General features: G+C 47.6%; 1 protein-coding gene across 6 annotated transcripts in view; it reads left to right on the top strand.

The window, feature by feature from the left end:
• The window catches only part of ASAP1 (ArfGAP with SH3 domain, ankyrin repeat and PH domain 1), a 348,560-nt gene that overhangs the window by 78,116 nt on the left and 246,718 nt on the right, over positions 1–23,726 (top strand). The window lies entirely within an intron of this gene.

The following is a 23,726-nucleotide window of genomic DNA, read 5'->3' as shown; positions in this document are numbered from 1 at the left end:
GCCTGGAAGAGCTGGCTAGACAGGAAGAAGGGAGGCCTGAGACTGCAGAAAGAACAGCTCCTCTTATCTGGGTCCACCGGGGAAAGGTTGTGGGTGCCCAGGGCAGAGCCAAGGGTGTAGCAGTTTCCTTTAAAATTTTAAGTGAATTAGTGATCAGGCAGAGTGGGTAGATAAGGAGGAACCCACAAGCCCAGGAGCTGCAGAAGCCTCCGAACCTCCATAAAAATAGGCATTTGTCCTGGAACTGTGCCCCATCTGTAAGTGCTGTAAAGCACCACTACCCTCCAAAGAAGCCAAACCTATTTCAACTGAAAAAGACAGCATTGGGGGAAGTTAGGAAGGCAGATCGTTTTCCCTGCCTAGATTATTATTGCGTGGTTGGTTTACTTGAGGTTTGGGAAGCTCTTTCTGATTTAAGCTCACCATGGCTCCCCCTCTGTAACATTAAGAAGCTTGGGCTTCTGTGGGCAAACTGCTCTTGATGCAGGCTTTGATACTCGCTCTGGGTCAGGTTATAAGCAGAACTGGTGTTCAGAAGCCAAGGGGCCCTAAATTTTAGGAGGGGAGACGTTCCTGCTAGTGCTGGGTCCTGTTTTGCTGGCCTGATGTTGCATATTAGTCTGAATGTTTTATGCCAGTTGAGGTTGCTTCTGGAGTCTCTCTGAAGTTAATGTTGGGTTATTGAACTGAATTTTGAAATTCAGCTGGAGAAATACCATCTAACTAGATGTGTTGGAAAGCCAGAGGTAAATGGCTCTCTTCTTTGTTTTGGTTTTGTTTTTGTCAACTGCCTGTTTGTCGCACCAGCCTGATGTTTGGTGTCTGGGATTAAACGGACTTGCCAGGCATTCAACCCTATGACAAGTCTGTCCTTCACTTGATTGTGATAAATTGAAACATGCTGATATGGGAGCATTTTTCATCCTTCTTCTGTACTAGTTGTATGCTTCTAAGGGCTGTGACATCGGTTAGACTGAGCGGTTATTTTCCTTCTAGAGAAGTTCTTCAGTGCCTGCTAATAGAGCTGTCAATTATTTTAACTTTCCCTTTCTGCACATTCAGATAGTGTCACTGTGTTCTGTTTGTGTGGGGTGTGATAAGGGTAAGTATATAGTTGGTGATGCTGTTTGTAGGGGTATGTGCCCACGTTTTGCGGCCACACCAGAGGATAGGGTTAATGTTTTAAAGTTACATGCAGCTGCTCTTGATCTTCGTTTGAGGTTACTAAATTTAACAGCAAATACAGCAGATACATTTTTTTTTTGGCGAGGAATATTGTTTTGCAAGGTTAGATAGAAAAACAGACCTGGTGATGATACAAACGTGGTCACCTATGAACTTGAGAAGGACTTGGAACCAGGCTGGAAGTTCAGAAGTGTCATGTTGGAGTACGGTTGATATGTTCTCAATGAATGTTTCATAGAGAGTGGCACAATAATTTTGTAACTGTTTTTCTGAACTCAAGTGCAGTCCTGGTCAAGAAGTCATTGTCTCCAGTCTGCATCTTTTAACTGTTGAATTGTATTCCATGACGTTGGACTCGTGAATGATTACCTTTAGCATAAATGTGAAATATGCCCTTTAGTTTCTTAATTGATAATCACCACAGTTGAATTTTTAATCCCCCCCCACCCACCCAAGCTTACCTATGTGGAAGAGGTGCATTAGTATAAATGTCTTGAGTGGATCACATTTCAGTTCTTAAAAATTATGGGGCTTAGGACTTCCCTGGTGGAGCAGTGGTTAAGAATCCACCTGCCAGTGCAGGGGACACAGGTTTGAGCCCTGGTCTGGGAAGATATCACATGCCACGGAGCAACTAAGCCCGTGAGCCACAACTACTGAGCCTGAGCTCTAGAGTCCACGAGCCACAACTACTGAGCCTCAGCTACTGAAGTCTGCGCACCTAGAGCTTGTTGCTTCGCAAGAAAATCCACTGCAATGAGAAGCCCGCGCACCGCAACAAAGAGTAGACCCTGCTCGCTGCAACCAGAGAAAAGCCCGCACGCAGCAATGAAATCCCAACGCAGCCAAAAAATAAATTAATTAATCAAAAAAAAATTATGGGGCTTAAGGTTGTTATCCTCAAAATATAAGGAAAAATTTTGGGCCAGACCGCGAAATCTTGTTGGCCTAGGCTTCATGAGTGAGATATATGGAAACTTTAAGAGCGCTGTTTGTGTTATCTTGTGGTTATTCTTAGGAATAGAACTTTTGGGTAGTTTTTTGGTGATGTGGAAACTCAGGAACAGGAATTAATTTGGGGCAGCTTAGAGTTTTTTTTTAAATCTTTTTCTAGTTCTGCTAATTGTCTTCCTATTTATCTATGAAATTTTTTGGATTCCTAAGTCTCACCTAAAAGATTGTATTCGATCTCCTAGCTTGGAACCCCAAATTAGCCCACACTCTCCCTTTTGCTGCGTCCTGTCGGCAAAGAGTTCTGTGCTTTGCAGATGTTGGCGCGTTTACTTTCATCTCTCTGTGATGTGCACTCAAGGAGCTGGGTCAGAAGTATGTGGTAAAAAAGGAAAAGAGTTTACTTCTGGGCTTCACCTTTGGGGGCAAAGGGTCCCACATGACTCTGGAAGTCACGGCGTGGCTGGCACACAATGAGTGGCTGCTTTTGAGAGGCAAGAGCAGACGGGCTGCCAAGGTTTCATGCTGGTGTGTGAGTGTTTTCCAAGCAAAAAGCCAGTGTTTTGCTTATTCAGCAACCAGAGCACACTGATGTGTGCCATCTGACTTGTGACCGTTTGGAAATTATGAGTAAATGACTAGGAGAAGGCAGAGCTTTCCCAAGACGGTAGCAAGCAGGCACATTCCAGGACCACTGTCCGGGGAGAGAGTAGGATAGACTCTCCATCTAAAGGCTTAGATCGGTCCATACTTAGTGCTTGGTGATGGGGAGAGTCCAGTGTGATACACGAAGGTCGGCTTGGTTATTTAGTATTGGCCCAGCACTTTTACCTTGGGTGACGGTGAAGGAGGCATGTTCTGCCCATTTATTGAGCAGCTGCTCTCTACCAGGCGCACTGAAGACACACGGCACGCGTGATCACACTTAACCCTCATACAGGCTTTATGAAGGAGGGACAGTTGTTACCTCCATTTTACAGAGAAGAAAACTGAGATGAAGTGATTTGTCTCCAAGGTCAAATGGCTTGTAAGTAAATGAAATCCTAAACAGTTAAGACAAAAAGTAGACGTTCTAAATGTCTACAAAGACATATTCCAGGGGTTTTGTAGGGAACATAGGAGGCTTCACTTTTTTTTTTTTAATAAATGTATATATTAGGCTGTGTTGGGTCTTCGTTGCTGCGCACGGGCTTTCTCTAGTTGTGGCTCGCGGGCTCTAGAGCGCAGGCTCAGTAGTTGTGGCGCATGGGCTTAGCTGCTCCGCGGCATGTGGGATCTTCCCGGACCAGGGCTTGAACCCGTGTCTCCTGCATTGGCAGGCGGATTCTTAACCACTGCGCCACCAGGGAAGCCCCAAGGAGGCTTCACTTTTATTGTCCCTTCTCATTTTGATCTCATGAAACAGAGGTACCTAAGTTCCTAGGTGGCTTGGTTTTTCTTCATGTTCACGGTCCAGGGAGTTCTTCAAGGTAATACTTAAATGCACTAATTTTTCTCTGCTGTGCTTTCACAGATTTGCGTGTGGTTTTTCAGATTCAAATGTGGGAACTTACTTGGCATCATCCAGGAACAGCATTCACTCAGCATATTTTGGGGGAGCGCTTGCTGTGTACAGCCTAGTGGAGGTAGGGGGGGCGATGCTACCTGGATTAGGTTATGGAGAATCTGATGGTCTTGGAGAGAGAGCTCAGTTGGGCCATCACTCTTAACAAGGTAGAAAGGGGCAGCTCGTAGGTGGGGGAAAATAACATCGGGCATTATGCTGTGACACAAGCTGAATCACTCGTCCAGTCAGTATACAAGTTGTCCATACACGTGGCCTGAAGTGTGCTGGACCCTGGGCATGCTAAGATGAACAGCCCTGCCCTCAACAGTCTAAAAGTTTTGTTAAGGGGGTTTTCAGTCAAGTGTGGGTCTTGCATCAGAGGCTGGCTTGTGTTAGCATGGGCAGATGAGGTGTTCAGTCCTTTCTGAAGGCATAGAAATGTTTGGCTAAATGAAGAAATTAATGAAAGTGTGGAATGGAGGTTCCTTATCAAGGCCGGTTCCAGAATAACAGTAGCTACCAGCTGTTAGTGCTCTTACTGTGTGCCAGCCACTGACGTTTACCCTACTATGGTCATTGACCTCATCTTATGATAGTTAAGTCTTTTGCCCAACATCACACAAACGGTAAGTAGTGGATTTGGGAATTAATCCTATATCCATAGTGTTTCCATGCATGCCAGTCAGACTTCATCTGTATGTGGTTCCTCCCACCCATGTAAGTTTTCATTTTTATCCATGTTCTTTGGGGCATCTTCTTCCATGCTGATGACTAGAGGTCATCAATCTTAGATAAATGCTTTTAAGTCCTCAAGTGTTGTTCTAGGGAATCTCACATGTAGGACCTGTATGGCCGGGGCTTGGAGTCTGACCTTGTTCATCAGCTCCCAGTGTTCTAGAATGCAATTGCATTGCTTCTCTTAAATCTTAAAAGCTGGCAAACTTAATAGGAAGTGCTCCTTTATATTAGTGGCTGCTAAACTTGGTTGTAGTCTTAAAAAAAACAAGTCTCAGGAAGGGTTTAGATAAAATCAAAGTTGGTCCTTTGCATTGCTTAAGGTTAAGAATATGTGCTTACTTTGTCGCTGAACTCTTGAAGATAAAACAACAAAAGGTGAACAGGTCTTCCCCGATGCCAATGTCCCATGCAAAATTCTGGGCTCTGTGGCTCAACCCTCAGTCCCGAGGTACTTAGGGTGAGTTTTCTCTGGACATAACCAGCAAAGGCCAGTGAGTGAAGGATACATTTGCCTATAGAAGCAAGGAGAGAAGGACACTTCCTTTATGTACCAGAACTCATCCTCTTTCTAAAATGAGGCTCAAACCTGTTAGCCGGCTAGTCCAAGCTAATGCTGTTTGCCTTTTATATACATCTTTAGGGCTTAAAAACCATTGTCCACTTCTACCATCTAATAAAATCCCTGTCTGATAGCATTCTTATCATTCTTTTACATATGAATAAACCAAGGCTCAGAGAGGTAAAGTGTGTTCCCCAAGGTCACACAGTAGTGAATGCTCTGAGTGCAGGATCTCTGGATCTGAAAGCCTTTCTGTTTCATCTCTAGTTCACTCTTTTGTACTTCCTGTCTGCTAGTTTTTGTTTGTTTGTTTGTTTTTTGTCTTGCAGATGTCTACTGATTATTTTTCTTATCTCTACGTGATTTCTAGTGCCAGAGACAGAGAGAGAGAGAGACAAAGATAGTTTGGGGTAGAGAAGAAGAAGAAGGGAAAGTTGTTTTTCTCTCTTAAGAGACCTCTTGTTGGACCTCTCTTGAAATCTCTGTCTTTTGTAGTCAGAGACAGCACTGCCAGCGGTCCTCCCTGGGCTCGGCAGAAGTGCAAAAGGCCCTGTGGCTTCCAGCTCCACCCTGGCATACTTGGTCTGGGACTGTTGACTAACCTGTCTTTGCCTGTGAGCTGCCTGCAGCCCTGGCTGAAGAACCGCAACTCTGGGTTGGAGTGCTGCAGGGTTCTCCGGCTGGCTGCCTTCGGGCTTCCTGCCCATCACAGCCCTGCCTTTGGGCTGGGTGCTGGGAACTCTGGACATCAGAGCTGAAGGGGCCTCGGAGAAAATGTAGTCTGGTGCTTGCCAGCCTAGGAGCCTGGTCTCTGAGGGGTCCACGGAAGTTGCCATGTGGGTCCAGCAGCCACTGGCAGTAGCCCAGGAAAATTAATAGACACCTCTCATAGTGTGGGTCAGCATATTTCTCATGCCAGTTGTCTTGGATTTTGGCTGAAATACATCCGCTTGGTGGTGGAGCACTGATTATCTCCTGCTGGTCAGATACTTGGATTGCCAGTTATAGATTCCTAACATTGGGAAGCAAAATGTTCTCTCATTCTTGTTTTTGGTTTTGCTAGAAGCAGCTTCGAGTTTTGTATTCCAGTGGGAGAAAGCTCATGAAGGAAAAGGACCCGCACAGATCGAGTTTAGTAACGTTGCTTTCAGAGGTGGAAACGGAGACCTAAAGATGGCAAGGAAATTAGGCAGGGATTTGAATTCCAGTCTCCTGACTCCTAGCCCAGGCTCTTTGCACTCTGCTCTCCCAAAGGGCTATGGAGGCTGGTTGTACATGGGGCGGGGGGTTGGGGGGGGATGGGCGGGACCCTGTGGCTCTTGCGATGATGCCTTTTCCAGTGTCGGTCCCTAGAACTTGCTTCCAGGTAGAAGGAGTGGAGAATGAACCTGAACTTGGGAACCTGATCTTGCCAGCCGCTCTGCTGGTAAGTCCTGCTCTCACATGACCTGCTGTGCGAAGCCGCAGCAGCCGTCCCTGATGTGGGGCTGGGAGGCTTTCATTAGAAGCGTTTGTGGTGTTGGATGTTCAGACGTTACCCAGACCTTTGTCTTTACGTCTGGGAGTCAAGGGAGCCTCAGAGAGGTGGTTTCCATTTATGTAACCTAGTCATTTGGGGACTAAAGGCAGACCTTGGCCTCAGCCATTCCCACATGTATTATTTAAACGCGAGTAAGTGATGGGAGCCGGATGGGGATCACTTTGCAGCTAAGCCTCGGTTTCCTCATTCGATGAATAAATGGCATTGTTTTGAGTATTGAAGGAGATAATGCAAGTGCGGCACTCATCAGGTGACTGCATTGCTGGTAAAATGTGGCCCTATGAATGCCAAGGCCTGACCTGTCTCATTAGTCAGGCTTCCTCCCGTGGTGCGGGGAGGAAGGAGGTGAAAGGCATTCCTTGATGGGGAGCCGGGCAGAGCTCTTTCCACTGTGGACCAGCGGCGACATTTGGGTCGAGGAAGACAAAGTTCCCTTGCCGAGGTTAATTGCAGCCCTGTTATCTTCTAGTGTGTGTCAGGCAAGTCACTGAACCTTCAGGTGTCTTAGTGCCCTCATGGGGATAGTACCTGCCTCTTAGTGAGTCAGTGTACGTGAAGTGCATGGAGCCGTGCCTGGCATGGTTGGTGCTCTCTAAATGATTGTTCTTACCGTCACTCTTGTTGCTGTTTATTATTATTTGGGTTGGACCCTTGAATGTGTGACCGAGAGGACGAGACTCGGTAGAGTCATTTTGGACGGATGCGTGATGAGGTCAGTGACAGAGCCAGCTGTGTGCCTGGGAGGAGCTGGAGGGTGGAGGCGCAGATGGGACTAGAGGGAGGACTAGGGCAGCACTAAACACATTGACCACTGGGGGGGTCACGGTCAAAGCCAACTTGATCTGAAATAGACTGTCAACTCCGTTTTACTCTATACTCGGCCCTTGGCGGTACTGCTGTGAAGTAAGGGAAGCAGTGGCCAGAGCTGCCCCCTCGGACCCAAGCCGGTCTGATGGGCTCTGCCGGCACAGCCTTGCTGTCCATGCTTCCTGGTGTCACTGCTGATTCTTTGTTTCCTTCCCCCTGACCTCCTTCTGCCGTATCCCCTCCATTGGTGCGTCAAAGCTGGGGCAGTGCTGCCCCTTTTGGTTTTTGCTGGGGCTTTGGGGTAATGAGCCGCGTTCTCTGTTACATAGTAAATGCAGATATTTGGTTTTGGTCATTTGTGGGGAGGTGCTGGGGGAAGCATTTATGTGTTGGCCCTGACTGGGACCGAGTGTGGCAGCTTGGTTGTTTGCTTTACTGATTACAGCTTGAAGCACTGAGACCACAAGGAATTCTATTTTGGTTTGGAGGCAGGCGCCTTCACAGAAAAGGATCTACCCTTGAATTTGCATTTCTGTGTGCCTCATAACTTCTTTTTATTATTATTATTATTTTTTTTAATTTTTGGCTGCATTGGGTCTTCATTGCTGTGCACAGGCTTTCTCTAGTTGCGGCGAGTGGGGACTACTCTTCGTTGCGGTGCGTGGGCTTCTCATTGCAGTAGCTTCTCTAGTTGCGGAGCACTAGGGTCTAGGCGCGTGGGCTTCAGTAGTTGTGGTGCACGTGCTTAGTTGCTCCACGGCGTGTGGGATCTTCCCAGGCCAGGGCTCGAACCCGTGTCCCCTGTATTGGCAGGCGGATTCTTAACCACTGTGCCACCAGGGAAGCCCCATAACTTCTTTTCAGTGTCAGTAAGATGAATTTTCGTTATTTGTGGGGCAGGAGTTAGGTCAGACCTGGAGGCCCTTGACCCCGCTTGGTCTTAACAGAATCTGGGAGTTCACAGTGGGTTCTTCCCACCCAGAGCCCCTTCTGAGCAGCCCTGTATCATGGTGCTGTTTGTGGTCACTTACGTAAGAAATGAATTTTAACGCCAAGGCTATGGTATAATTTTCCCAAAAGAACTGGAATATGTGTGCCTTTGGTAAGACAGCACCCAATTTAGCCACCCAGAAGCTAGGAAAACAAAATCAGAGCCTCTTGCCCCAGGGAGGTAGAGCCCCAAAGATGATTGCATTGCACGTAGCAACTATTACAGAAAGCAGAGTCCATCCAGACCATCCCTTTCCCTGCCAGATGTGATTTGGATGGAGAAAAAGATAAGTTCTTCCAAGCTCTTTCTGTTATTAATAGAGCCTGGATACCTTGTATTTCTGTAGCGTTGTGCTCAGGGGCTAGGGCAAGCACGGCCGTGTCCCCAGTGCCCTGTATTATTATGGGATACACTTGACAGAGCTGGAAAAGGCCTTAGAGACCGTCTCCTGCTTTCTGTGGACGAGGAAGCTGAGACCCAGAAAGCCCAAGTGTGTTAGGCTCTTTTGTTGGAAGTAACAGACTCTGCCTCCCCCCAAGAAAACAAAATACAGCTAGTTCAGGCAAAATGAGGGTTTATTATAAGGGCTCCCGGGGGGGTATTTTATGGAACGTGGGGAGCAAGAATAGTAGGAAGTGAGGATATTCTCTTGAGCAGATGGTAGAGATTGGCAGCCCTGGCTCTAGTGCCCCCCACCAGCTTAGTCTGTGTGCCTGGCTGGGACACCTGGGACGGGGGGTCGGGTCAGCCAGCTGGGGTCAGGAGACCACTGCTAGTGCAGTCAGCTTTGGTGGGTTGGTGGGGCTGTCGGATGGGAGGGAGTCCCTCTTCAGCAGGGACTGGGCGTGATGGTGGTCCTCAGAGACAGCTAAGGGAGTAGGGAAGCACCCCCTCTACCCCGGATCACAAGGGCGATGGGACAAGGATCTGGTCTTCTGGTCCCGCCGTCAGCATCCTTCAGTGGAGTGAGAGCCACATGGAGATGACAGTGCCTCCCTCGCAGGGTTGTCAGGAGGACCAGCCGCAGCCCTGTGCCTCGCCCCAGCGGCCCTGGGGGTGTCAGCTTCTCTGCCCTTCCCTCTGCAAGTCTCGCCTCCCCGTGACCCCCCTGCTCTGTATTCATTTGAGACATTTGAAGGGCTGCGGTCAGGGCACCGCACTGCCTAACTGTAGCTTTCCTGATGTGGTCAAGAAAGACCAACATTCCACACAGGGTGAGGGTGGAGGAGAAACACCCCACTGCCGTTTAAACCCATGGTGATGACATGGTGCTCAGAAGTAATCTCCCGTAGATACCCAGGGCGGATGGAAGATTCGGCAGGGCAGCTGGGCTCTGCTGGGGAAATGTGCTGTTTTGATTGGCTGTCTCCCAGTGTCGAGTAACAGAAGCTGCTTAAACGTCTGACGAGGGCCCGCGGCTTTCTTTCCATTTAAGTGACTTCACTGACCAGTTACACACAAAATAAAACTTGAGCGTCTTTTCTGTTTTCAAATGTGGGGAGTCTTCTTTCATGTTTCATTAATCATCTTTTACAATGTAGCCCATTTCCTTTTCCTTGTCATGTTTATTCACATTAATAACACTTACATAAAATTAGATACTCCTTATTTCCACGAAGTGCAAATCAAAATAAGCATTCACTGCTGGCCTAGCAGCTGCTGCTGCTTTAATAGGAGTAATATTTTTCATAGCAATGCAAGTGAATGCACCGCCTCCCAGTAAATAAAATGGTGCCAAGTCAAAGAACGTGGTCACTGTCCCAAGGCTTCTGCATCTTGAGTAAAAGAGTTTGAACAAATTCTGAATCCGCCAGCACTACAATTAAGCACCTTCTCTACGCTGGGCACTGTGCTGGATGCCTTACACACATCATGCCACTTAATGCAGTCCTTCCAGCAGCTCTGTGGTGTGGGCACTGTTGCCCGTTTTACAGATGACAGGCTCGGCTTAGAAAGGATTCAGACCAGTCCATGCTCTTTCTACCTCAGACTCGTCCTAAAGAAAAAATGCTTTATATTGTGAATGGAATGTTAATGAAGTAGAACAATCAGGAAATAGGCTTCAGCTGAAGCGTGAGATATTTCAGTTAGAGTTGAATAAGAACTTCCTGACAAGATATTAAATACCACTGGGTGGTCATGGAAATCACATTTTTCCCCCTCCAGTTGGCTAATTAACTAATTTATATACTTATTCATGGTCATACATGTATTCACTTTTAGTAGATTGTAAGTACCTTGAGGCCAGGGATACTCTCTCCCCCCGCCCCCTTTTCTTTTACCTACTGTCACTCAGAAATATGACTAAAATAGTGAAGGGTAGAGTGAAATTGCATTTGATTTATAGTTGTTGAGGGTAGGTCTGGTAAAAGTTTTCCAAATGCTGCTGTCTGCCTCTCTGGACTTCAGTTATATGCCTACCAATTACATAGAGCAGAAAAAACCCTCGATTGCTAAACTTCCTGGAGGTCTTGCCACATTCATGGCAGACCTGGATCCCAGCTGAATTTTTGGTCTGGGATTTTTGGTGTCTGCAACCTGCAGTCTTTCAGTGGGCTAGCAATTTCAGGAACAGTGACAGCTCTCACTTTTTGAGTCCCAGCTCTGTCCTGAGTACAGAAATAACTGTCTGTGTTATTTTTAACCCTCGCGTCACCCAGCTAATAAATAATGGAGCCGGGAATCACACCCAGGTCTGTGGGGCTCTGCAGCCAAACCCTTCCCACATCCAACCAGCCTGACTTTGCTGTGATTTAGCTGCAAAGTGCAAGGGAAGGGAAGAGAGTCAGGTTAGTGTTTACTTTCTTAGTGGAAACAAACACACAAACAAGACCTGCATATTCCAGTGGAAGAGAAAGCATTTTCCCCTCTGGATTTGTTTCCTTAATGTTGAATGGGAGGCGTTTAAATTTGGATAATTTATATGCATTGTCTGGGGCAGCCAGTTTGTGATATGGTATCAGAGGGATTACCAAGAGAATTGGTATTTTCAAAAGGAGTTCATCTCTCTGATTTTCCTTTACAAATGGTAAGGAGTGAACCGTGATTTTACGAGCAGTTGTGCTCTGGGTTTACTCTTCAACTTTTCTGTACTCTGTTACAACTGCTTACGAATACGTAGTGTCTCATTTCATCCGCGACACTTTTTAAGGCAACAAAGCTACCGTTTCCTCATTTGACAGATGAGGAAACGGAGGCTCAGAAAGTTGAAATGACTTGTCAGAGGTCACAGGACTGAAGAAGTAGCGTGCTGAAGCTCCAGGACAGTTCTGCCATCCAGTCTCGTGTGTTGTGTCCCACCCCACTGCCCTGTGGAAAGCTCACCATCTGAAAGGTGGATCGATGGGATGTTTTGTCAGGCGATTTTTAACTTAAAGAATACCTTCTGACTTAAAAAAAAGAACATGGATTTTATTATTGGACTATTTTATAATGCTTTGCATTCTTGGATTCCCCCCCCGACACACACAAATAGCTTTTGTAGTCTCTTTTTTCCTTAGTAGCTCAGTTACTTTGGGCATGTTTCTGTTTTAGTTTGTTGGTTTGTTTGTGACTTTCACACATGCAGAAGTAGAGAAACCAGTAGGAACTTCCACCTACCAGCTTCGACAGTGATCTGCTTTGGCCACTCTTGTTTTTATCCCTACCGCCCCACCTTGATTTTTGAAGCAATTCCAGAAATTCTTTCATTTCATCCATACATATTTTATATCTCTGAAAGATACAGACTTGAAAAACAACAGCCACGCTGAACCACAATAAATATAATGATCACATCAAAAAAATGAACATTTTCTCAATATAACATTAAATATTCAGTGTTCAAATTTCCCCAGCTATCTTTTTTTTTTTTAATAATTTGTTCAAACCAGGATCCAAATGCAATCCATAGGTTCAACTTGACATGTATGTAAAATGTCTTTAATCTGTGGGTACCCCCTCTTTTGTTTTCTTTGTAATTTATTTGTGGACGAAAAGAGTTGTTTGTCCCATAGAGTTTCCCATAGTCTGGATAGTGTTGCTTGTGTCTCTGGTGTCATTTAACAGGTGCTACAGTCTTCTTTTTTTTTTTTTAATTTTTATTGGGGTATAGTTGCTTTATAGTGTTGTGTTAGGCTACAATCTATTCTTTTTTAAAAAAAATAAATTTATTTTATATTTATTTTTGGCTGCCTTGGGTCTTTGTTTCTGCGTGCAGGCTTCCTCTAGTTGCAGCGAGCGGGGTCTCCTCTTCCTTGTGGTGCATGGGCTTCTCGTTGCAGTGGCTTCTCTTGTTGTGGAGCACGGGCTCTAGGTGTGTGGGCTTCAGTAGTTGTGGCTCGCAGGCTCTAGAGCACAGGCTCAGTAATTGTAGCACATGGGCTTAGTTGCTCCACAGCATGTGGGATCTTCCCAGGCCAGGGCTCGAACCCATGTCGCCTGCATTGGCAGGTGGATTCTTAACCACTGTGCCACCAGGGAAACCCTGCAATCTACTCTTTTTTTAAAAAAAAAGTTTTATTGAAGTATAGTTGATTTACAATGTTGTGATCCTGAACCACTTTCAAAGTCTCTATTTCAAGCATCCCATTCTCTGGGTGCCTCGCCAGTACCTACTGGTCCATCTCACATCCGCTAATTTGCAGACCCTACCAGGTCTTTGACCACGTCAGGGCCTCCAGTCCACCGATGCTGCTCTGCGACCCATCCACTGCTCTTCGCCCCCTCATAGCTTCATTCCCCTTTTTACCCCGTGACTGGTCAGGTGAGCAGTCTCCCTGCCATACACTCTCATCCCTCTTGTCCCTCTCCTTGTATTGTATCCACCTTCCAAAGCCACAACACTGACCGGAAACACGTTTGCCTCTACTTTGAGACTACACCCGAGTAGTTGAATGTGGCTGGACAACAGCCGGATTTGCCAGCCTGTCACATCTTAAATTTATGAGCCTCAGGTGGGTCCTAGCACCGCAGGGAAAATCTACTCTTTGTCTTATTTATGTGGTTCTTCCACTCTTCAGGAGGACTATTTCCTACCTCTTCTCTCTATTCGAACCTCCATTACTCTCCCCTTTTCACTGTGAGCGGATGGCATTGTTCTCCTTTCACTGAGCAGACAGAAGCGATCAGAAGAGCACTTCCTTATGCTCCAGCCACTGAATCTGCCCCCTGACCTGGGTCTGAATCCATATACATGGCTTTTTCTCCCATGACAGTGGCTGAGCCATCCTCATCCTGTCCGCAGTCCCTTTATCTTGAGCCCTGGATCTCAGCCCCTTTCCTTCACCTACTCAAGAGCCTTCCTCCTGCAGCGATCCTTCCCTCTCTCTTGCATCATCAGCCCTTCCCTTTCCACTGCATCGTTCCCATGAACATATAAACATACCATAGTACCTTTAATCGCTCCTCTCTCTGCTCCCTTTCATAGCAGAACTCCTTAAAAGAGTTGTCTCTGTTCACTCCCTCCAATTCCTCATTTTCCATTCTCTTGAGTCTACCTCAGCCGACTTTCATCGTTATTATTGCACTGAAACTGCTCTTGCCAGTGCAATGGCAACGATGGTTCCTGTCCTGCAATCTATTCTTAACATACTTTTGTTCCCAATAATTTTTTCATATTGAGCATAAAAGGAATGTATTCCCTTTGTAGAAAACTAGTAGGAAGAGCATAAAAAAGAAAACTGGAAAGTTATCCATAATCCCGGCAGCTAGGGATAACCACTCCTGTCTCTTCAGGCTTTCCTTTCAGATTCATCTACATCCCGCTTACCTTCATTTAAAGCGTTGTGAGCATTTCCCCATATCATTAAAAAGTCTTCAGTAACATTTTATAAGGCACGTCATTATGTTAATGGCATTTCCCTCCTTCCCTTAAGTTACCCCTGACTGAGGAGTTTGTGTTTTTACATAGTCAGGCTCAGCAGAAACAGAGCAGTGAATGTGTGAATGCATCTGTCATTATCCGCCCTAGTGTTGCTAGATTCCTAGGAGGGGAATTATTGGGTCGAAAGCCAGGTGTATTCATAAATTTCTGAAATGGTTGTCATATAGCCAGATTCCCCCAGAAGGATGGCTCGTGTGACATTACCTGCCCCCCAAGCCCTGGGCAGCCTGTGAACGAGCTTTTTGCCCACACAGGGACAGCACCGAGTGAGACCTTGACTTTTAAGTTTCTCCAGAGGGAAAGCTTGGACTTCGGGTGTGCTGTTGCCCTCTCCCGTGTGTTGGTGCACCAGAAGTTACTGTGAGTGTGGAGGGGAAGAGGAGCTAGCGTGGGTGTTCTTGCACTGTTTGCGGAGCGGAGTGGATGGAGGGCCGAGAGCCCATGCCATCTCGGTGTCACGGGGAAGTGGGCAGCTCCACCCTGTCAGTCCTCCAGTCCTTAGTGGTGACTTCTTTGCCTCCTGTAGCCTCCCTGCCCAAATCCCCGCTCACCGTGGAAATAAGTTTGTGAGGGCCTGAGCCTTGTGGCTTCAGGAATACAGAAATCGCATTCGCCAAGGAAAGGGGGGACGTGTAGGAAACAGACATGGAGTCCGTTGGACTCCTTGCCAGGGTGTCACCCGGCCTGGGTAGCTCCTCTCCTTTCTCCTTTGCTGCCTGGATGGTTTCCCTTCCCCTGTTAGCTCCACAGGCCATTTCTCCAGCTGGGAAACTCCTTTGGATCAGTGAGTATCTCTTGTAGACCCAAGTACTGCCACATCCTTGACACGTGGCTGTGAATTAGCTAGTGGGACTGTTTCCAACCTACCACTTGGCTGAGAAGTAGCTGCCGGGGGTGTGTGTTTTGGAGCGAGGGGCTCCTCTAGAAGGTGGGTGGGCCTGATGGGGCACCGGGGCCAGGGCCTTGGGAGTAACCTGAGGGGAGGAAGGTGCCAAGAGCACCTTGTCCTGCCTGAGAGTTGGCACATAATGTTTTTTAAGAAGCCAAGTTGTATTTCAGATGTCCTTGAGTTGTGTCTGGCCTGGTGAGCCCCATCACTTTGTCATGTGAATTGTTACATGATGGGCTCATAAGGTTTTCCAGGGTTAACCTGGAAACCCCACCACTAGTGTTTTCGTGGGCTGGTGTTTTCCCAGCTCTGAAGGTTTCAGAGAGGCCCGTAAGTCTGAGTTGCCTCTGAATGTGTTGGGCCTCTCCTTCCCCAGGGAATCCAAGCAGTGGCTTTCTGGAGCATTTTTCCCATGGGATTTTATCAGTAGCTTAGCGTAGACTTCTTCAAGTCAGGGTTGACTCTCGGTACAATGTTCTGGGTTCCATGCTGAGTACTTTACCTGCGGCATCTTACAGAATCCTCAGAGCATCTGGAAAGTGAGCAGTATTCACTTCATTTTACAGATGATAAGATTGAGCACAGAGAAATAGGGTGGCTTGACCAAGGTGTGCAGTCAGTGGGGGAAGCTGGAGGTTGTGTGTCTGAGGCCCACGGTCTTTTCATGACTGGTGTCATCCTCCCCCGTAGCCTTCTTCATCCTTCTTGCCCCTTTAAGTCTTCTTGTTTCCTCTTAGGGTCCCAGGACATTCTCCTCCTTACCCCGCATCGTGATTGTCCTGGCTCAGGACTGATATCTTCCCTACCAGAGGCTGCTTTCAGCTGACTCTCCTGGAAGACAGTCTCAGCGAGGCTGTTCCCTTACAGGTGTTAAAGCCTGATGAGGCATTGCAGCGGCTTGCCTGTCCCACAGCTGTGTGTACCTCCTGCAGTGCATGATGCCCTGACCCAGCAGAATGTGGGCTTTCAGGCGCCTTGCGGAGGCGATTGGGAGGTAGTTGAGGTGTTGAGCGTGGGGATCCGCTTACGCCTTACAGTGTAGCTTCCTGTCTCTCCCCCATGTATCAGTCCAGTGAACCCTTAGGAAAAATGCCAAGTTCCCTGAGTCTCTTAGTTTGAATCCCTGGTTTATCACTGCCCCCTTTTGTTTGTTAGTAAATTGTTACATAAACAAATGCTTTCCTCTTTCCCTTTTTGTTTCCAAGAATCTCCTAGAGCCTGTTAGTGAACCCTGGGTGCCTGAGCCCTGGTTACCTGGTATATGTCTGGTATTGGGCTGGGCAGTTAACATGTTGCATAATTTAATCTTGGCATCAACCTTAGGATGTGGATTCTCAGGTGTCCGTGTTGCAGCTTGTGGAAACAGAGACTCAGAGGGGTGCCGGGCTCTTGACATGTGTTTTATCATTTGATCCTCACAACAGATCTGTGATGTAGGTAATACCTGAATTTTCGGATGAGGAGCCTGGGGCTGGGCAGTGGGTAGTTTCCTGGCTCACGTTGTACTGCTGAAGGGAAAGAGCCACGGTTCAGGCTGAGATCTGTCTAGTCTCCAGGTCTCTGCTCTTAACCCGCTGTGCGTTGCAGCTCTTACCCAAGATCCCGCAACTGCGGCTTGGTCACGTCTCCTCCAACGCTGGACACTGGGCGCTTCCCGAGACTTCGTCTCGCAAGCGTGAGTAATGGGCAGGAGCTTGACCTTGTGACCCAGGATCATACATCCATTTGGGGTGGCCCTCCTGTTGCCCTGCGCCTGCCCAGACACGCTGTGGGTGGTGGGTGTGCTTTACTCTGGAGCTGTGGGTTGGGAGTTCAGTGTCGAATTCGCTTCCTGCAATGACGCGTCGTGTCACTTGACTTAGTGACTTAGTTTGATCTGTTAGCGCACCCAGAACCTTTTGGCCTCGCTCAGTCACACTAACTATTGGTTAGAGCAAAGCAAAACACAAACCCAGTCCGGAACAACCCCCTCTAAAAAGAAAAAAAGAAATGCAAGCCTGGGATTCTACGAGGTAGCCTTCTGGAAATGTCTTCAGCTTCCATTGCCACGCTTGGCAGTCTTTAGAAGCATTCAGGAGCCATCATAGTTTTATAATAGCCACAACTTACTAAGCTTTCCTTTGGAGCCTAGTACTGTGCTAAGTTCTTCACAGACTTCTCATTCTTAAGACAGCTTTGCAGGAGTTTCTGCACTTCATAGGAGAGAAGAGGTGCACAGAGAAGATCAGTACATGCTCCAGTTTCACAGCTGGTTTATGGTAGAGCTAAGTTTCAGCCCAGATCTGTTCAACTCCTCGGTGTCACACCACTGCCTTAGGCTTTATAGCTTGTTAAAGAAAAGTAGGGCTTCCCTGGTGGTGCAGTGGTTGAGAGTCCTCCTGCCGATGCAGGGGACACGGGTTCGTGCCCCGGTCCGGGAAGATCCCACATGCCGCAGAGCGGCTGGGCCTGTGAGCCATGGCCACTGAGCCTGCGCATCCGGAGCCTGTGCTCCGCAATGGGAGAGGCCACAGCAGTGAGAGGCCCGCGTACCACAAAAAAAAAAAAAAAAAAAAAGAAAAGTAGAAATGGAATGAAAATCTGTAAATTTGTAGTTAAAATATATATATATATACACACACACACACACACACACACATTTTCTGCATTGAAGACAAGAATATGAATACCGCAAATATTCTTCATCAGATATTCAATTTCTGCCCGTGTCCTTTCCCCTAGAAAGGTTATAGTAGGAAGGGAGAGGGACTTGTGCCACACCCACCACGAATTGTTACCCAGGGTGAGTTAATTTCTGTTTATTTCTGAAGCAGCAGTGGGCGCTCCCTGAGGGCCTAACCCTGTTTGACTCTCTTGTAGGATAAACTGCTATGTCAGTCCCTCTGCTACTCCTCATTCCCTGGCTTTTCATTCCCTGGGAAGTTCCCCTTTGCCTTGCAGCCACCCGTTCTTCTCACGACTGTGTGGGATGCTTGGAAAACAGGGACTCATTTGGGGTCATTCCCTCCTCCAGCCACTCAGCTGAGCCTGTTCTTTGCGTGGAGACACTGGTTTTGAGCCTGTCGTATTACTGTTTTGAGGACAGGACATGGTCTTACTGATTTGTTAACCTCCAAAGCCTGGGAGCCAGTAGGATGAACCCTATTTGAATGAACAAATGAACACGTCCACACAGTGAGGGGCCTTGAAGAATTTAGGCAAAGGTGACCCTGGCTCTGTGTGGAACATTGAGGTTAAGGAGAGTGTGGGAGAAGTGTTGTCTGTGGCATGGACCAGACAATGGGGAAGAGGTGTAAGACTTGTAAGAGGTCAAGGTGCAAAATGTCATCTTGGCATTTCGGAGGCGGAAGGAGCCTTAGAGATCACGGAGATCAACCACTGCATTTTCCAGACCATTGGGATTTCTCATCAGCCCTAAGTGTGCAGCCACTGCCCACTTCAGGACAGGGAACCAGACAAATCCCTTTAAATTAGTGCTTTTATTGATTTCAGCACTTACTAATCATGGCCTTGTGTTTTAAGTAATTGACTTTGTTTTGTGTTTGAGCCCTGAGGTGGTTTTGGCAGGAAGGAAAAACAACTCTAAAAATTCTAGAATCTAATCAAATAGCACACTGCCTTCAGGTGGGCGAGAACTGCCCCGGGCTGGACCTTGTGACAGCCCTGCTCACCAGCTCTGCCCTGCCTTTCCCCCACTTACCACGTTGCCCCGTGGCCCCTTTCGCTCCATTTGAGATGACTTGTACCATCGCTGACTCTTACAACTTGCTCTCCACCAGGACCTAAATTATCTGGCCCTGTCTTTTCCACGGCACGGTCCTTTAACAGCTGAGAAGGTTCCCAGCATCTTACATTTGTGGAGCACTTTACAGTTTACAAAGAACTTCGGTGTCTTTTTTCTCTCTTTGAGAGGTATTGATAAAGTAACGCTAGCTCAGAAAAATTAACTTGCTTGAAATCTCACAGAGGGTGAGTGTTGATTCCTGGTGAGCTGACTCTTGTCCCGTGGCTTTTTCTACAGCATAGACCATCTTTTTCCGTTAAAAGTCTCCCTGAGGAAGAGTCGCTCTGTGTTTGTTCAGCTTGTCTCGCGTTCCTTGGACTTGAGGACTCATTGCCCACTCTCTCCTCGGGCGCTCCCGACTGCTGCACGGCCCGGGTGGGGGGGTGAGGTGCCCAGTAGTGCTCAGGTGCCGCCTACCCCCACCCCAGGGAGTTTGATTGTCAGGCCATCCCCCCCATTTCGGGCTCAAGCACTTAGCAGAGCCCAGCAACAGCTGGCCTGGGCTGGGGAGTGGGGGGATTGCCAGGGAGGTCTGTGGCGTGTCGGAGCCACAAGCTGGCCAGAGCGGCTGCAGGAGGTCAGCGCTGGCGTGGCAGGGAAGTGGCGATCGCTGTCCTTGGTTTGCAGCTGGGGTAACCCAGCCTCAGAGCTGTTGCGCAGTCAGGAGGTGATGGAACCGGGGCCACTGCCGCCCAGCACGTACATTGTCCACCGCACCCCCTTGCAGGCTTCTAATAGCAGGAGTGAAGAAGTTCCACAAAACTATGCATGGCCAGCCAGAGTCCGTGCAGATAGTGCAGAAAGTTGGCCGGGTGGCTGTGGGCACTCCAGCCACCGGGGGTGACGTCCTCGGAGGAGTGCCTGCTCTTTATTTACCTGGCACGCACCTTCGGTTGCTGCTGCCGGCTACTGTGTGGAGCGCTTCCTTTAGGTGGGTGCTTTCATCGTAGCCTTTAGTGTTTTTAAGGCACTTGCTGTGTGTTAGATGCCATCGACTGCATCCACTCAAACCCCACAACCACCATTTACGGTAGGTACCGTTCCTTACCTCCTTTCTAACTGTGCTGTTCAGGGAAAGTTACTTAGCTTCTCTGTGCCTTAGACACCTTCTCCCAGCGTCACCGGAGTATTTATACTGTCCTACTGCGTGAGGCTGTTGTGAGGGTGAGTGAGCGACTGTGAGTGAAGCATCAGGAGCACCTTAGGTAGTCTTATCCCCCAGCGCCTCAGTGTGTGATGTAGGGTAAGCCACTCTGCCCCTCTGAGCCTGTTTCTTCATCTGTAAAATGTGCACAACAGGTATTGAAAGGATTTTGCGAGGCTGGAACGAGATAATGGCTCTTAGGCACCTTATGGTCTACATCAGTACATGGTAAATACTCGATACAAATGGCAGCTGTAAACACCATTCCCATGGGGAACTGGTTGTCACTCTTACGTGTAGAGTAGATTATAGGATCAAGGGGTCCTGTTAGCAAGGCTGGCCCCTGGCCACTCTCTGTTCAAACTTTAGAAAAGAGAATGTTTTGGTGAAAGGGAGAGATTTCAGGTTGGTGGAGGAGGAAAGTTCAAAGATTATTATAAAAACCAAAGGAAATGCAAGAAAACAGGTATGATGGAAGCTCCTTGAGAAGTTGTGGGTAAGGTTCTGCCAGTCTGTAGTACTTTAATTTTTCGTGTGATGGAAGGAAACCTCTCCACCACCATCTCCATACCCACCCAGCTTTCATTTACTGAGAGGATATATCTGTCTTAGTTCAGGCTGCTAAAACAAAATAGACACGGTGCCTTATAAACAACAGAAGCTTCTTTCTCACAGTTATGGGGAGGCTAGAAGTCTAAGATTGCTTGCCATCACGGTCGGGTTCTGGTGAGAACCCTCTTTTGGGTTGCAGACAGCTGTCTTTCCTCTGTGTCCTCATGTGGCGGACGGGGTGAGGGCTCTCTCTGGGTCTCTTTCATAAGGGCACTAATCCCATTCAGGAGGGCTCCACCTCCTAAAGGCTCCACCTCCTAATACTGTCTCATTGGGAGGTTAGGGTTTCATCATATGAATTTTGAGGGCATGTAAATATTCAGTCCATTGCAATAACATTTTTTTTCTGTTAATTATCATGGACATGTTAGCACTTGATTATTTGGGAAGGACCAGCATGCTTAATTAGTATTCAGAATTTATAATTTTTAACAGGGGTTCTCTTTGGAGTGTATTCATTTTTATTACCCGGTGGAGACTTATTTCTGAAAAAGCAATATGTTCTGTTGATTATCAGTGAGGAATCGGAGGCAAGTGGTTGGTGGTACAGGAGATGAACCCACTTGCTGTTACACATGGGACTTATATCAAGATTGATATTCCTATAATCTGTTTGAAGCATGCACCATTGATTTGGAGTTAAGATGATAGTTGTAATAAGTAGATGCTAAATCAAACTTTAAAAAGTCATTTAACTTGGAAAACATATGAACGTCTTTTAAAATATTTTGGAATCGCTCCATCCTTTTACCACCCTGTGCCATTATTTTCTTGCTTGGACTGGCCGAGCCTTCCCTTATTTGCGTTTATAGGTTCTGGAGTGAGGTTGTCTGAGTCTGACTGTTGAGCTGTTTCTCATTGCCCCTATTGTAGAGGTTCTCAAAGTATGGTCCTGGGGACTCTGGGGTTCCCAAGACTCTTGCAGGGGCTCTTTGAGGTCAAAACTATTTTCGTAAAAATACCAGGGCACCAGTTGCCATATCACTCTTACTCTCTCACACGTATCCAGAGTTGTTTTCCAGTGGCTACATGATGTGCGATGGCCTCATCTTCTGACACCTAGTTAAATGTTCTTGAGTTTGGAAAGTTTCTCAGTTTTAATTTCTCTTGCAGCCAATATCAATAGATATAACCCACTTTAAAATGGGAACAGACCTCTTTGGGATGTTCTGATTTTGTAAGAATGTAAAGAGGTCCTGAGAACCACTGCTCAGTTGGGCAGAATCCTCCACAGCAGGCCACCTCTTGGGTCACTGGCCAGCCAGTGGAGGAGCCTCAGAGGGAGGTCTGAGGGGCCCACCCTGGGTGAAGAGCGTCAGGGTCTTTTCTTCCAGCGAGGGGACACTGGATGTGTCCTGTACAGACCGCCAAGCCTGTTCCCTTTTCCTTAATGCCAGGGACCTTATATTTCTGTAAATGCAGTGGTCTCATCTTGTCTCTTCTGAGGCGCGGCATCCTTTTTGTGATACAAGTAATTTCAATGAACACACAAAGAATTCGAGAACAAAAGGACAAGGGTGTAGCGGAGTTGGGTCCTTTCTGGCAGCTGTCTTGCAAGGGTGGTTTTCAGAATGGAAATAAATTAGGAATTGTGGAGTTAGTGCTTTGCTTCAGAAATTCAGTGCCACATCCATGAGATGAAACGTTGGGCATTGCAGTTTTTCTGGTGATTTTCATCACAGAACTTCAGAATTCTTGTGAAGAATTCTGTGTGACTCTCTCCAGGTCTGCGTGGTGGAATTTTAACGGCGCCAACTGCTTTCAGAGCCTCTTCCCATTTTCCCTCCTTCCTGTCAGTGGTTTGCCGTGAGACCACCGCTCCACTCCCTTTTTCCTGGCCTGAAACTCTCCTTCCTCTGACAGGTATTAGAGTCGTAGACAGCAGAGGAGCGCAGCATTAAGTGTCAGCCTCCGTCTGATAAGAAGGAAAGATGCATCAGGATCTGTCTCTAAACAGTTCCCAAGCCCGTGCGCAAGGCAAACATCAAGGCACCCGGCGCTCTCCATTTTTGTTACTGATTTACAGGCTTTGTCTTTGTCTAGACTAGAACTAGACTGAAAATCTACATAATGACTGTGTCTTGCTGGTTTTCTGTTTGTACTGGGTACTCAGTGCCTATTTAAAGAGCCTGTGTGACCCATTAACTATTCATTGAATTACTGTATCAGTCATTCCTCGGCCTCTTTCTGCAAGTGGGAGTCAGCCTGAGATTTAGGTGAGCCTTCTCCGGGTGCTACATTCATTCAGTAGCAGGGGCCTCAGAGAAACAGACTGCTGGTAGCAGGACTGCAATTCTCCTCTCCCGCCCCAAGCAGTTCTTCTCTGACCCCAGACTTGCATACTTCGGTCAGCCAGACGAGGGCCGTGCAGGTGCTGAGCTCAGCTTTCTTGGAGAGGGCAGTCTAGTGATGTATGCTGTTCATCTGACGTGCCCCGTGGAAATCTCACCATCTTGTGCTGAGAAATCATCGCTGTATTCCTCCCAGCCACACTTAGAACTCCTCTCAGGGAGGATACTGGGATGTATCTAGTTACTTGACGAGTGCATTTTAGTGCTTCGTTCACATTTGTGCCCTGAGCACTTGTCTGGCTGGGCATTCCCTTGTTTGGGGTCAGTTCCAAGCGCTTAGAGCACGGTGCCTGTACACATGGCAGTGTGTGTTCTCCTTTCTTTTCACCTGAGTTCCTCACAGCAGGGACTCCCAGCGTGTCTGCCCCCAGCCCAGCACCAGTCACATGAACGACCGGATCTCAACATAGGTCAATAGAAGGAACGGGTGTGCATATATATGTTGCTTGAGAGCATGGGGTCACATCCAGGCTTCTCTTTTTTTTTTTTTTTTTTTTTGTGGTATGCGGGCCTCTCACTGTTGTGGCCTCTCCCGTTGCGGAGCACAGGCTCCGGACGCACAGGCTCAGCGGCCATGGCTCACGGGCCCAGCCGCTCCGCGGCATGTGGGATCTTCCCGGACCGGGGCACGAACCCGTGTCCCCTGCATTGGCAGGCGGACTCTCAACCACTGCGCCACCAGGGAAGCCCCAGGCTTTTCTTATTAGCACATGAGTGCTAGGAAGTTGATCTGATGAGCTGAGTGGCATCTGGGGAGACCTCGACC

The sequence above is a fragment of the Lagenorhynchus albirostris genome, chromosome 17, assembly GCF_949774975.1.
Source record: "Lagenorhynchus albirostris chromosome 17, mLagAlb1.1, whole genome shotgun sequence".
Taxonomy (NCBI): Eukaryota; Metazoa; Chordata; class Mammalia; order Artiodactyla; family Delphinidae; genus Lagenorhynchus; species Lagenorhynchus albirostris.
This window is presented reverse-complemented; position numbering and strand designations above follow the sequence as displayed.